This window comes from Jaculus jaculus, chromosome 6 (assembly GCF_020740685.1).
Source record: "Jaculus jaculus isolate mJacJac1 chromosome 6, mJacJac1.mat.Y.cur, whole genome shotgun sequence".
NCBI lineage: Eukaryota > Metazoa > Chordata > Mammalia > Rodentia > Dipodidae > Jaculus > Jaculus jaculus.
The window spans coordinates 95440825-95455807 of NC_059107.1; positions in this window are offsets into that span (position 1 = coordinate 95440825).

Genomic DNA, 14983 nt, shown 5'->3' on the forward strand with positions numbered 1-14983 from the left:
ATGAAGGGTGTGAGCAAGACTAAGGTCTGTAATAAGCTGGCCTTTTCTGGATGGACCAAAGTCATCCAAAGGGCCCTTAAGTGTGAAAAGAGTGAAGCAGAAGAGAAGCTTGGAGTGGTGTCCTGTGGGGAGAATGTGACCCACTATTTCTGGCTTTGAAGATGGGAGGGAAGACCACTGGCCAAGGCATGAATGCACCCTCTCGAGGTTGAGAAGGATCAGGAAGCCGAATTTCCCTGGAGCCTCCAGTACAGTGGCCCTGCCGACGACTTCAGTTTTTAGATTCCAAACATGCTAGCTCTGTGCCCTAGTGAAATTGTGCAGCTTTACCACCCAGTCTGTGGCACCTTATTGCAGCAGTAACAGGGAAGCATCTCTGCACATAATGTCGTGATCTGATTTGGCTTTTCAGTCCCGTGAGTCGGGCCTTCATCCTGCCACACTAGGCCCTTTCTCCCAACTGACTTTGTGAAGAAGGAGTCTCTTGGAGGCAGGCTGCTTCCCTGCCTCTGCTTCTCAGCCCCACCCACTTGAAGTCTGCTCTTCAAGGCTCCCCTCCAGAAACCTGCCCACCTGCCAAGGAAAACTGTCTTCAGAGCCCTGGTTTGTCCCTGTATTCCCTTCCCTCTAGGGAGCCATGGTGGACAGGGAGCCTTACCATCTACTGGGTCTCCTCTGCTTCCCTGAGGTCTTTGAGCATTGAGGGGAAGGGGGTAGTCAATGGTGTCAGTGAGCTCTAAGTCCACCTGTCTCATAATGAACTTCCCTTCAGAACCTCCATGCTCCTTGTTCCACGGCTCAGTAGCAGATGGAAGGTTGGATGCTCAAGAACAACCCAGGGCTTTGCTATCCTCTGACGGGAGTGAGCCAGCCGGCTAGCCCACGCCTCTCCTCCCCGGGTTCTTGTCTGCCGTGGTGGGCCCAGCCTACCTGATGGTCCGTGCTCCACCTAGCCTGCCTTTGCTAGGGGTTTTTGGGGATTGGTCTCTCTATAGTTCGGTGACTTTTTCCCCCGCCTGGCAAATTGACTTTACCCATTGCTGCCTTTGTCCACTTGGTGTTTTCTCCGATCACCTGTTCTACAGGTTTTCACCCTGGTGATGAGGGTAGAAAAGACAAGAGATCCATTTACAGGGAAGAGACTTTGACTCGAGTATGTGTCTATTCATGATACCATGACTGGTACGTAGCTCCCTGAGGACACTGGCCTGGTAGACAGACATTCCCAAGAAGCCCTGCTCCCAGGGAGAGGTGTGTGGAAGCCAGACCTGCCTTTTGCACAGACAGTCCCCAGGGCTCATCCTGAAAGGTGCTGTGCTCTTCTCATTGGCAGAGGACAAACAGGCAACTTTTTGTGCGTTAGCGGAGTCCCACTAGAGAAGAGGGGCCTGACTAATGGATTGACCTCACTGGGACCTCAGCTTGGCACACAAGCTCAAGGCATTCTTCGATCTGGAAGCAGCAGTGGGCTGCTCAGACATTCCACCCCATGTCACCCTGCACCTTTGCAGGGGGTGGGGTTCCGAAGCCTGCAGCCTCTCCATGGCCCTGGGAAAACAAGCCTAGCTGGGTCACAGGACTGCCACCACCACACGACAGTGCCCAGTGGAACGAAAGGCTCAGTGTGGTTGAAATCTTGAGGACACTAATCTAGCATGGATGGTCTAACACCAAATCAGGTTCAGCTCACTGGGCCCCACGAGCTGAATCAGTCAGGCATACCTTCCAAAGGCCTGGAGTACCGGCAACTAGCTGCCTGGGTCAGGAACCAAGCCTTGAACCTGGCCTTGTGCCAGGGAGCAGGGCTGGGCGTGCCTTTCCTTCTGGTTGGCTCAAGCCCAGTCTGCACTGACTTCCCATGGCCAAAATTCCTGAAACATCTGAGGTGGGGTCTGTCCCCAGCCCTCCTGAGGTCTGAGGGAAACAGTGTCTGCATGCCGGCTTACGTGTATTCTGGTCCCAGACACAGAAGCGGCTTTCCACCAGCTTGGTAAGCTCTGCCAGCAAACCTCTAGCTAGCTCTGAGAGACACTGGCCGCCAACCTCCAGGCACGGTTATTTGCACTTGCCCTTGCTGGGGAGTGCTGCCTACTCGCTGAGGGCACCCAAAGAACCTGCTCCCTGCCCTCCCAGGGCAGCAGCCTGGGTGCCTCATTTTGGGCAAAACCTAGCCTCCTCCAGCGCCCCACGGCCACGTCACAGGTCTGCTCTGTGGGGCTACGCAGAAGAGAATCCAGCCTGACCCTCTGCTCTTTACACACATTTCTATATTAGGAGATACTCATGAGTCATCTGCCAGCTCTGAGGGTGCAGACTCCCGGGAAGAAAAAAAAAAAAAAACTGGTTCAGGGCTGGAGAGATGGCTTAGCGGTTAAGCGCTTGCCTGTGAAGCCTAAGGACCCCGGTTCGAGGCTCGGTTCCCCAGGTCCCACGTTAGCCAGATGCACAAGGGGGCGCACGCGTCTGGAGTTCGTTTGCAGAGGCTGGAGGCCCTGGCGCGCCCATTCTCTCTCTCTCCCTCTATCTGTCTTTCTCTCTATGTCTGTCGCTCTCAAATAAATAAATAAAAAATGAACAAAAAAAAATTTAAAAAAAAAAAAACTGGTTCAATGTCCACGTACCTGCACCGTGGTCTTCCCTCGGCTATCCTCCTCTCAGCCCTTAGCAGCTGTCCACTGCCCTGTAGCCACCCACACCTGCTCTGGGATCACTGGCCTCTCTAGCAAGTGTCCCTGTGTCCCTCCTAACATTTACATGGATCCTAAAGTCTTTCCCAGGCTTTAGTCATTCAGCGGTCACCATGAGGAGTTGCCCTATAATCTCAAACCACCTGTATGATCACTCTTTTTAATAGATTTTAAAGAAATGGTTGACCTGTTTACCTCATATCATGGTTTTATTAGGACTGTTGAGTTACCCATTTCCTAATGTACATCAGAATGCTGCCGTGCAGAGCAGGCTGTGACCCAGGGACGGTGGCTATCTTGTATGCCACCCTGCTGAGGAAATGCTGGGCCACCCCCACCTACCTCTCCCCAAGCTTTTTCCCATTGTCTTCCCAGCTTGGCTCTGGCACCAGTGGAGAGGCCCTGAGGAGCAAGAATGAGCCTCCCTCTGCCTCCTGACTCTGTTTATGCTGCAGCCTGGGGTGGGGAGGGGCGGCCAGGCAGGCTCTGCCCCTTACTCTCAGGCTTCTTTTCCCACCAAGCCAGGAGGCCCCGTGGTGGCACTTTAGGAGAGGGATGGGCTGTGAGGCCAGGGCCAGTGACGGGGCCCTATCTTCCAGCCTCAACTGGGCCGGGCAGGTGTACCTGCCCCACAGTCAGGGAGGCAGCTAGTGAGTTTCTGTAATTATACGACCGAATGTCTGCAAACCGCAAACGAGCACTTAGAAAGCTGAATTACAGTGCTTAGAGGGTGAGAAGGTGAGCGCAGCCAACGGCAGCTTCTGACCCATCAAAACAACGGGCGGCTCGAGGTTCAGCACAGGTGTGGGTGAGAGGAATCCAGCTCCCCGTGACAGGTAGTGTTCACTTCCAGATGAGACCCACTCTCACCCGACTTCAAAGTTCCTGGAAAGCTTCCATCTCAAGGCGTCAGCCTTTCGGGGTCCTTGGCTCCTGCTCCGCCTTGGCTTCTTCCGGCCTCAGGCACAGTGCTGAATCCAGCCTCAACCCGTCCCTTATTGCTGGTTCCACACAGAGTCCTCAGCTTCTCTGGGGTCCCAAGAGTTCCAGGACTTGGTTTATACATTTAGTTGTCAAATGGGAGTCACAAGATGGAAACAGGAAGTCTTCTGCCAGCCTTCCCAGCATGCAGTGTACCATGGGGGAGGGGAGTGAGCTGCCAGCTGCCACTTATAACTGGTTACCCTAAGTGTGTCTCAGGGTCCTCTCTGACACCAAATTACTTAAGATGGGTTCTGGAGAGGTTGTAAGGAGAGCTTAAGCAGGCAATGCCATCATGAACCAGAAGGAACCTTCCTAAGCAACAGCTGCTCACATCATTCCCACTCCATCTCCCCAATGGGCTTGCATCGACCATTTCTTCAACCACCCTGTTCAGATGCCCAGATCTTGGCCGGCACGCCCCCGGGCACCGGGAATGTAGGCAGGAAAGGCCCTGCTTTGGCTCTCTCAGTGGCCATCTCCCCAGGGAGCAAGAGTCTTGCAGGGCCACCAGACCAGCTCAGCAGATGCCACCCACCCCCTTTTTGAGCAGCTCAGGTAACTATACCCCCAGATTCCTCTTCTCAAGGAAAACCCCGCTCCCCACTCCCGCACCAGCCAATGCCTAGGCTTACGTAGGCCCCTGACCCCTGAGGGCCCTTTGAAGAGCGGTGGGCAGCTCTAGGTCACCCACGTCCTGGCTGAGGCCAGAGTTGTGTTAGTAGGCTAGGACAGTGAGAGGGGCCCGCACAGAAGAGGGCACGCTGCAAGCCCAGGAAGGATCTGGAACTCCCTCGGCACTGAGGCATTCAAGCCTGGAACGCTAAGGAATCAAAGAGTAAGTTACCAGAGTTGGGTCTGCTCAGTAGGTGGAGGAGGGGGCTCAGAGCCCACCCCCCGCCCCCCCCGCCCCCCCGCCCCCCGCCCCGGGACACTGCAGTAGAGACTTCCGGGAAGCAGAGGCTTTGCCCCGTGCAGGGAGCTGCAGCTGTGGCCTGAAGCCCACTGACCACGTCCTGCCTCATTCTTCAGGCCTGCTGGGCTTGAGTTCAAGAAGCAGAGAGGAAGCCACCAGACCTCTTCCAAGAACAGCGGTGGAGAGCCAGGTATCCAGCAACCCTGTATCCGTTATGTTTCTCACTGCGGGACAAAAATACCTGACACAGATCAGTTCGAGAAGGAAGGATTTATTTCAGCTCATAGCTCAAGGTCGCAGTCCATGCTGGCAGGAGCTGGAGGCAGCTGGTCACACCGTCTGCAGTCAAGAAGTAGAGAGTGATGAGCTAGTGCTCAGCCAGCCTTTCCTCTTTATCCAGTCCAGGGCTCCAGAGTTAAGACGGATCTTCTCATCTCAGTTCACCTAGTCAAGACAATTCCTCAGTCATGCTCAGAAGCTAACCTAATCTACATAATCCCTCACAGGTGATTCTAGGTCCTGTCAAGTTGACAGTCAACGCAAGCCATCATAAGTTCACCTCTATTACCATGACACACAAACATAACAGTGTTAAAACATAGCCTTCCAATTCTTCCCGCATGTCCATGGCCATCTCATAATGCAAAATACATCCAAGCCGACTTCAAAAGTCTCTATAGTCTTTTTTTTTTTTTTAAATATTTTTATTTACTTATTTGAGAGCAACAGAGGGAAACAGACAGAGAAAGAGAGAGAGAGAGAGAATGGGCGCGCCAGGGCTTCTAGCCACTGCAAACAAACTCCAGATGCGTGCGCCCCCTTGTGCATCTGGCTAACGTGGGTCCTGGGGAATCAAGCCTCGAACCTGGGTCCTTAGGCTTCACAGGCAAGCGCTTAACCGCTGAGCCATCTCTCCAGCCCGTCTCTATAGTCTTTAACAGTTAACTGCTAAGAAGTGTAAGGGTTGCTGGGCATGATGACGGATGCCTTTAATCCCAGCACTCGGGAGGCAAAGGTAGGAGAATTGCCGTGAGTTTGAGACCACCCTGAGACCCCATAGTGAGGACTTCCAGGTCAGCCTGGGCTAGAATGAGACACTACCTCAAAGCACACACACACACACACACACAGTGTAAGTGCAGGGGATAAAAACATGGCTTTGTGGGGCAGGAGCGATGGCTTAGAGGTTAAGGAACTCGTGTTTGAATCTCCAGGTCCCATGTAAGCTGGATGCACAAAGCATGCAAGGTTGCACATGCACATAAGGTGGAACACACATCTGGAGCTCATTTGCAGCAGCTGAAGACCCTGGTGCACCCATTCTCTCATTCTCTCTCTCAAAAGAAATTTAAAAAAAAAGGAAGTTGGCTCAGTCGGTAAGTGAGCTGCCTATGAAAGCATGAGAGTCCAAGGAGGCCCAAGACCACCTGAGTTTGCATCTTCAGAGCGGCTGGGATGGCCACGTATGTCTGTAGCCCCCAGAGACTGGAGACTTGCTGGAGCTCATGAATGGCAAGATCTGGAGTCAGTAAGAGATTCTGTGATAGGTAATGATGGAGGGGGCACCTGCTGCCATTCAGCCACCTCACATGAGCCCATGGAGTACTGCAGGTAAGCTCACAGGGCAGCAATAAGCACATACATGTCTATATACAATACATACCACACAACACATAACATACATGCAAAAAAGGAAAAGAAAAAGTAAGGCAGACTCAACTGTGAGCTCCTATAATGTTAAAAAATTAAATAAATGAATCCAGGTATGGTGGCACAAGCCTTTAATCCCAGCCCTCGGGAGGCAGAGGTAGGAGGATCGCTGTGAGTTCAAGGCCACCCTAAAAGTATGTAGTTAATTCCAGGTCAGCCTGGACCAAAGTGAGACCCTACTTCAAAAAAACAAGAAAAAAAAATTTTTTTAAATAAATTACCTATTTCCAACACACATTGGCACCCAGTAAACATTCCCAATACAAAAGGGATGAACTGGGAATAGCAAAAATGATTTAGTTCAAAGCAAGCTTAAACGTCAGCAAACTCCAAATCACAAAGCTCCATGTCCAGCATCTGGGACTCAAAAGGCCTGGGTGGCTGCATCCCTCCAGACCCTGGCCTGTAGCACTCATGACCTCCCTCTTGGAGTGGCCCCACACCAAGCTTGCAGCTTTCCCTGGCAGATGCCCTATGGTTCTGGCATTTCCAGCATCTTGGGGTCTCCACTGCAACTTATGATTCTCCTTCATAGCTTAAGGCAGTGGCCTCTCAGAGCTTCCTTGCAGATACTCCAACCCTCAGACACATTTTTGGGCTTGGTGACCCTTTAGAACTGTGGCTAAACACTCCATGACCCTCTCACTCTTCTATGCCTCCAAAACCATTATCATGTGCATAATGCTGCCACCTTCTGCTGCCAGCTTGGTATGAGGTCCTGTCACCTAACAGGAAAGCTGGGAGGACAGGGGGAGGCAGGGTACTAGAGACAGAGTCAGGTCTGAGACCTAAATATCCTTTAACCTTGATAGCTCTGGCATTTAACCCTCTGGATCAACATGAGAGCCTATGTATATTGTTGCTGTGGACATCTGACTTTGATCTTTTACATTTTTTTTTTAATTTTATTTGCAAGTGGAAAGAGAGAGAGAGAGAGAGAGAGAGAGAGAGAATAACGGGCACACCAAGGCCTCTAGCTGCTACAAATAAATTCCAGGTGCTTGTGCCATTTAATGCATCTGGTTTTATGGTGGTAGTGGGGAATCAAACCTTGGTTGTTAGGCTTTAAAAGCAAGCTACTTAGCCAGTGAGCCAACTCTCCAGCCCAGCTTTGATCATTTCTTAAGAACCAGAATCATATTGTTTTACTCTGTATCCCCCCACCCCAATCCCTAGCCCAGGTGGAATCAATAGATGCCATTTCAGTTTATCCAGATATGACTCATTTTGACCCCTTCCAAAAAAAAAATGTGAAAAAGAAAAAATTTATAGGTCCCATTTGAGGATCTCCCTGTGTTTGGATTTCTGAAAGAATTATGACGGAAGGAGCTCACTGAGTTGGGACAGCTAATTGTTATACAATCGAGAATTTTATAAACTTGATATTAAATATAGCCACAGTTCAACTTAAAGTATATACAAGTATGGTGAACTAAATTGCATTAAAGGCAAAGAAAATAAATGCTTAAAGTTCATCACTTTCGTGGGCTGGGGATGTCGTTCAGCAGTAGCCGTTCTGTCCAGTACTTACAAGACCCTGTATGCAATCCCTAATCCCAAAGGAAAAGGAAGAAAAGAACCAGATCACTTTCTATGCTTTATTATTATCCCATCTTCTGAGGAGATTTCCATCCATTGAATCGGAAGAGCAGAAACTTTATACAGCAATGTCTCTTTACTATTGCACATTTCTTTCCAGCTCTGTAAATAGGTGGCATCGTGCTGGGATGTTGATAGCACTGCTTGTAAAATACACACCAAGGGAATTGGCAAACACTAAAAATCAGTCTGATTTAGATTTTTCTGGATTCCTGGCAGGCTTGCCCAACTTTTTCACAGTGTGACGCTGTGTTATTGTTCACACTCCAGAGCCACACAGTATAATTACAAAAAAAAAAAAAGTCTTGGGCTGGAGAGATGATGGCTTAGTGATTAAGGCACTTGCCTGAGAGGCATAAGGACCCGGTTCAATTCCCAGTACTCACGTAAGCCAGATGCACATGGTGGCACATGTATCTGAAGTTTATTTCCAATGGCTACAGACCCTGGTGTGCCCATTCTCTCTCTGTCTATCTGCCTCTTTCTCTCTCTCCAATAAATAAATAAAAATATAAAAAAGATTTTTTTTAATCTCATAATGTTTTAAGTAAGTTACTAGTTTTGTATTGGGCCACATTTGTAGCTATCCCCTGCCACCAAGTAGCCCATGGCCCACAGGTTGGACACACACAATGGAGCTCTGCTGTCTTAATGCATTTGTCTTTGACCAGCCCAAATTTATACAGCTTACAGATATAAAATATGTGCTGCATTTTGAAGAGTTAGTATGCAAAAAGGAATGTAAAATATATCACTAAATACTTATGTTTACCATATATTAGTTATGTATATACATACATATATCTAGTCAAGTATAATATATAAATTAATTTCACCTCTTTCTTTAATATAGCTACCAGAAGATATAAACTGACATCTACAGTTTGGTTTACAATTCTTTTTAGCAGCTTTGTTATGATTTTTTTAAATTATTTATTTATTTATTTGAGAGCAACAGACACAGAGAGAAAGACAGGTAGAGGGAGAGAGAGAGAATGGGCGCGCCAGGGCTTCCAGCCTCTGCAAAAGAACTCCAGATGCGTGCGCCCCCTTGTGCATCTGGCTAACGTGGGACCTGGGGAACCAAGCCTCAAACCGGGGTCCTTAGGCTTCACAGGCAAGCGCTTAACCGCTAAGCCATCTCTCCAGCCCTTTGTTATGATTTAAAGACATGATGGGAAGATGTCAATAATGTTGATTAAACTCAAGTGTGCTGTGATCTGTTGCCAGTACATTGTAATGCCAAAAAACCGTCTTCCCGTACTTAAAGCTCAATATCTGGCTCAGTAAAAAGTCACTCACATTGTTGGGGGACAAAGAAGTTCAGAGTTTATCTCCCCCATTTTGATTTCATCTTGAATAAGATGCAAACAGGAACCAGCATTCGTGTGGGAGCTCTACCTCTCAGCTGCAACCTCAAGTTAGTGGTGGATAACTAGAAGCATTTCATGAGAATTAGTTGGCTTTTAGAGGTTACCATAGAAGCAGTATGCATTTTATTGTATTCGTATATTGTGTGCAAAACTTACTTTATTATGTGTAAAACTTACAATAAATTTATATACAGGATTACAAGTACAGATATATTGATAAACTCACTGAGAGTTGTAAATGTCATAAGAAAAAAAAAAAGGAAAACGACACATGCTCTGCCACGGATCATAGCTCAGCAGCACACTGAGCTGTATGATATTCTTTTATCACGGTCACATGTCTGATAGCTGCAGCGATTCTCACTACCCAGCATCACCAAAGAGTGCTCACGTTAGTCAGCTTTCTGTCACTGTGAGAAAATGCTCGAGATAATCAACTTATGATAACAAAAGATTTATCTGGGCTCACGGTTTTGGGGGCGTTGGCTGACGGTCAGTTACCCTGTGGCTTTTGGACCTGTGGCAAGGCAGGACATCGTGGTGAGAACATACAGTGATAAAAACTAGTCACATCATGGTAGCCAGGACGAAGTCAGAGGGAGAGGGAGAGGCAGGGTCCAAGTACATAGCTCATCTCAGTGACCTTAAATTCTCCCATTCGTCCCTGTGTCCTAAAGTCTCTATCATCTCTCAGTAGTGCCACAGGCTGGCGACCGTGCCTTTAATGCATGGGACTGAAGATCTAAACTTAGAAATGTCATACAGCGGGTAGCTGGCTTGTGAAACGATCAAAATTCAAGAGATAAACTATAGTTTCTACTGACTGCCTATCGCTTTCATAGTAAACCAAGTCACCGCAATTTGGGGTCTGTCTATATAAATTGGGCCTCTTTGTCAGAAAACTCCTTGCTAACTCACCAGCATACTGGACCACTACACCCCTGTGTCTCTCCCAGGCCAGTCCCCAGGCCCTGCCTTTTGTGGCTCTGGCAGCCTGCCCCTCCCCTTCAACTTCCAGATCTTCCGGGTCCTGAAGGCGTGTCTTGGAGGACTATTCCCTCCCCTCCTGCCTTTGTCCCACTCGGAAAAGCACACACTCATTTATCTGCCTTGGCTCCCATCCCAGTTTCTGGACAACCCTCCTCCCTGCATAGTCAATTACAGTGCCATGGAGATTGCCTTCCTCGGACTTGGCACTAAACCCAAGCCCTGCCTGCCTGCTCTTGCCATTTGGTGGTAACTGATGGTATACCTGGCCCTGGGGTTTTAGGTGGTGACTCCGTCTCAAGTCTGCCTGCCAGCCATTCTCAGCTCCATCAGAGATAGACTGAAGCCAGGGAGAGTAGAGCCAGGTCTCAAGGGGGAACTCTGGGCCTGTGAGCGGCCTTCAGAGCAATGGGGATGCAGCTGTTAGGGTGCTTTTTTTTTTTTTCCGAGGTAGGGTCTCACTGTAGCCCAGACTGACCTGGAATTTACTGTGTAATCTCAGGGTGGCCTCAAACTCACAGCGATCCTCCTACCTCTGCCTCCTGAGTACTGGGATTAAAGGTGTGCGCCACCACGCCCGGCTTTTTGCTCTTAGGATTCTTGTCCCCAATATCACTACAAGGATCTCATCCAGCTGGTGGCAGTTCTGCCCTGGCCATTGAATAAGAAGACAATGCATCTACAGGCCACTCCCCACAGAGTTCCTCGGGACAAACTAGACACACTAACCAAGACCCAAACTGGCGCTTCTGTTTAAAGCACCTCAAAGCGTAGCTCCAGATACTTGGGGAAAGGCATGGCGTAGGAATCAATTCCAGGAGTTGGATTGAAAAAGTACGCGGGAGTCCCACCATAGCAGAGATGGACATGAAAAGGGTGGTCTCTGAGCTCTAATTCAGTCCCCTGGGGTTGACAAAGTTCAGAAACGTGGGTTAAAATATACCAGTCTAGGGTGCAATGTAAAGAAGGGAGGAGATAAGACCCCCCCCTAAAAATTATCCATAATTTTCTGGGTCACATCTTTGCATCTAATCATACTGACAATAATAATTACTATTTGTCATAGCTAACATTTATTAAACTGTTACTATAGGCCTGGCCTTTTCTTCTCCATAGCAATTTGAGGAAGTAGCAATTATTCTTATGACTATTATTATCACCCTCTCTTTGGCAGAGGAGGAAACCAACGCAGAGAAGTCAATGCACTTATTGAAGGTGGAAGTCCTGCCAGAGCCCAGGGCCAGACCCAAGCCCTCCCTCACCTTCTGCCTTGGTCCTCAGGTTCGAGGTCACCCTGGTACTCGCCGTCTCCCGCTACTCTTTGGCACGCTTCTCCTCATGGCGTTACCCGTGACTTTCTACAGCCGCTCTGTGAAGTGACAATGCGGTTCTGTCCCCACTGGTTAGAGGAGGACACTGAGGCACAAGGACGTGCTAAGGCAGCACCCACACTTGATGTATTTTTCGCTAATCTGGAGCAGTTGAAATCAGTCTCAACACAGGAAGTTTCCTCATAGCTAACCTCACATTCTCCACACATCTGAGAAAGCACACTTCCTACAGGAGCCCTAAAGTGTCCCTTTCTTTTAAGAAATGATGGAGAGGCTGGCGAGATGGCTTGGCGGTTAGGCGCTTGCCTACAAAGCCTAAGGACCCATGATTGACTCTCCAGATTTCACGTAAGCCAGGCGCACAAGTTGATACAATCATGTAAGGTGGCACATGTGTCTGGAGCCTGATTACAGTGGCTGGAGGCCCTAGCATACCAATTCTCTTTCTCTCTCTCTCATAAAAAAAAATGGGTCAGTCTGTTGGGCTTGCCTCAAAAGAAAAATAAAAAGACATGATGGTGGTTGTGAGTGGCAATTATTACATCTTGGGTCTCATTTTGGTGATATAAAAGGCTGGCTAAGGCTGGAGGGATGGTCTAGTGGTTAAGGTGTTTACCTGCAAAGGACCCAGGTTCGATTCTCCAGGACCCACATTAGCCAGATTCACAAGTGGTGCACACGTCTGGAGTTCATTTACAGTGGCTGGAGGCCCTGGCATGCCCATTCCTCTCTCTATCTCTCTCTTTTCTCTCTCTCTCCCTCTTCCTCTGTCAATAAATAAATAAATAAAAATATTAAAAGGCTGGCTCCCTCCACTCTGGGCTTGAGCCCCGAATTGACAGTAGGATGTCCCCATTGACCTGGAGTCTCTGGGTCTTGCTCCACCATCTCCCTTGTGACAGGTGCCCAGTCAGGTGCACCCGCACCATCTGGGGACAATGAAGGATGCTCAAAGAATAGTGACCTAGCAGCCATTCACCCACTCAGAGAGAGGCCCTTGGTTACCTCCAATTATGGACTAAGAGGGTTCTGAGTTTGAGCTGGACTTTCCAGGCATGCAAAGGGGACACCCCAGTCTTTGAGACATTGGAGGGTACGGAGCCCCTGCTAATACTGTTTTCTAAACCTGCCTCAATATGCATGGGTCCCTCTCCCTAACTTCCCCCTTGATTGCTTGGATGGGGGGTGGGCAATGGAATAAGTACACTGCCCACTCTTGTCCCATCCACCCTCAAGGACGCCCCATGTATGATTCACCCCCTTTTTATTTGTTTGGGGGATTTTTTCCATGACAACCCAGAGGCCCTCTCTGTGAATGTGGCTGGTTTCCAAGACCATGAAAGGTCTTCAAAGAAGAAAACATCAGGACTAAGTGAGAGAAGCTCTTCCCACATGTCAGGGATGGAGACAAGTCTGGATCGGCTATGCACCTGATGTCAATTCCGTGACCCAGGGTCACCAGCTACTCCTTTCTGCTAACTCAGCTATGGGCCGTGATCATATTCCAATCTAGTGTAGAAGGAACAGAAACATCTCTGACCGGAGCTCCTCTCTCCCTTAGCTGGGGTTGAGGGAAGGCAGGCCTGAGCCCAGGCTGGATGAGAAATGTTAAAGGGCTGCGTCTCTGCTCAGGCCATGGCACTTGAGACTCTGAGCAGGTCCTCAGCAGGGCTGTGTGGTCCATAAGCAGAGGTTGTACGTAAATCCTGTGCAGCCGGAGGGTGTGGGCCAGACACAAGGCAGAACATGCCTCAGGCCACTAAGCGACATGATGAGGACCCCCAGATCTCAAGAAGGAATGTCCTGCAGTCTGGGACAGTGGCAGAGGTGGTAGCTGACTTAGGCGGGCTGGACTGGCCCACACACCGAAGTCAGGAGACAGTGTCCCGAAGTGGCCACTCACATTAGGCCGTCTTCCCCATTGTCTGGCTCTTGAGTTGGATTCTTGTTGGTCTCGGTTCTGTTCGCATGCTTCTCCTCCCAGAGCTCAGGGTAAACTGCCAGCCCAGTGTGCTTCAGCCCGTATCCCCTAGGTCACCCCACCCATCCCATATAAGCTTCATTGCCCCCCCCCACCTCCTCCCTATCTCCTTTCCCACCTTCTCTTTTTTATGTTTATTTATTGATTTATTTGGCAGAGAAAGAGGGAGGGAGAGAGAGAATGGGCAGCCATGGCCTCCAGCCACTGCAAACGAACTCCAGATGCGTGCACCCCCTTGTGCATCTGACTAACATGGGTCCTGGGAATCAAGCCAGGGTCCTTTGGCTTTGCAGGCAAACACCTTAACCGCTAAGCCATCCCTCCAGCCCCCCCACCTCCTCTTTATTTCGCTTCACTTATGCCAGCACAACTGCCACAGCCCTGAACACCCCAGACCAGGACTTTAAGGGGAGCAAGAGTAGAGGTAAGACCAGGTGATGGCTTGACACGTGGCCCAGAAGTAGCAACGGGGCTCAGGCTCTGCAGCAGCCCGAGGTAGGGAAATCCGGGGAAAGGGGGAGCCTGCTCACAGCCCGAGCCCCAGACACATCAGGCTTTAGCTGAAGGAATGGACCAGAAGTCCCAACAGAATATGAACAGGCATCTTGGGTGGGAAGGACGGGGTGTCAGGAGAGGCTGGGAAAGTGCAGCAGCTGGGTAGGCAGAGGGCTGACTCCTGTCCTGGGAGGCAGGGTGGTGCCTGGAAAGAGTGTGGGCTGTGGAGAGACAGACCTCACTGAGTCCCGGCTGGCTTAGGACGTCTCTGTCTCGGGACTAAGAACGGCCACCTCAGAGACGTGACGCACAGGGCCGTGCCAGCCTCTGGAACCTGGCCCATAGGAGATCCACAAATCAGTTTCTATCCCACACCTGGCACTGGGGACCTGGCATGTAGGAAGGGACAGTGGGAACAAGGCTGCTCAGATGGAGAGGAGAACAGGAGTTGAGCAGTGGCCAAGCCAAGGGGCTCCGCCCTCATGCGCCCTGAGGTGCTCTTCCATTCTCACCCTCCAGAGGTGGCCTGAGGGTGCCAACCTCGGGGTCTACGACCAGCGAGCCCACAGCAGCCTTTGGAAGTCCCAGCTGGGTTGCTGTGCCTGCCTTGACTCTCTCTGGGGTACCTCCCGGCTGGAAGCCCCCAGGCTGCTCCTGTCAGTACCTACAGTGACAACCTGGAGCCAGAGCCCGGTGGGGAGGGGCTGTCCCAAAGCTGCGCTGAAGGCATAAGTCCTCTGCGACTTCCAGCCCCCTGGTCTTCTGCGGACCCGAAACCATTGTCTTTCCCCAAACATCACCATTAGTGTGGCTATCCTGCAAACAGCTCAGTGCCCATTGACCACACACGCCCTGGCTTCCTATTGTCCTCCAACGCCCTGCCCCTAGTCTGCCCCCACCTCCCTTAGGCCAAAGACAGAGCT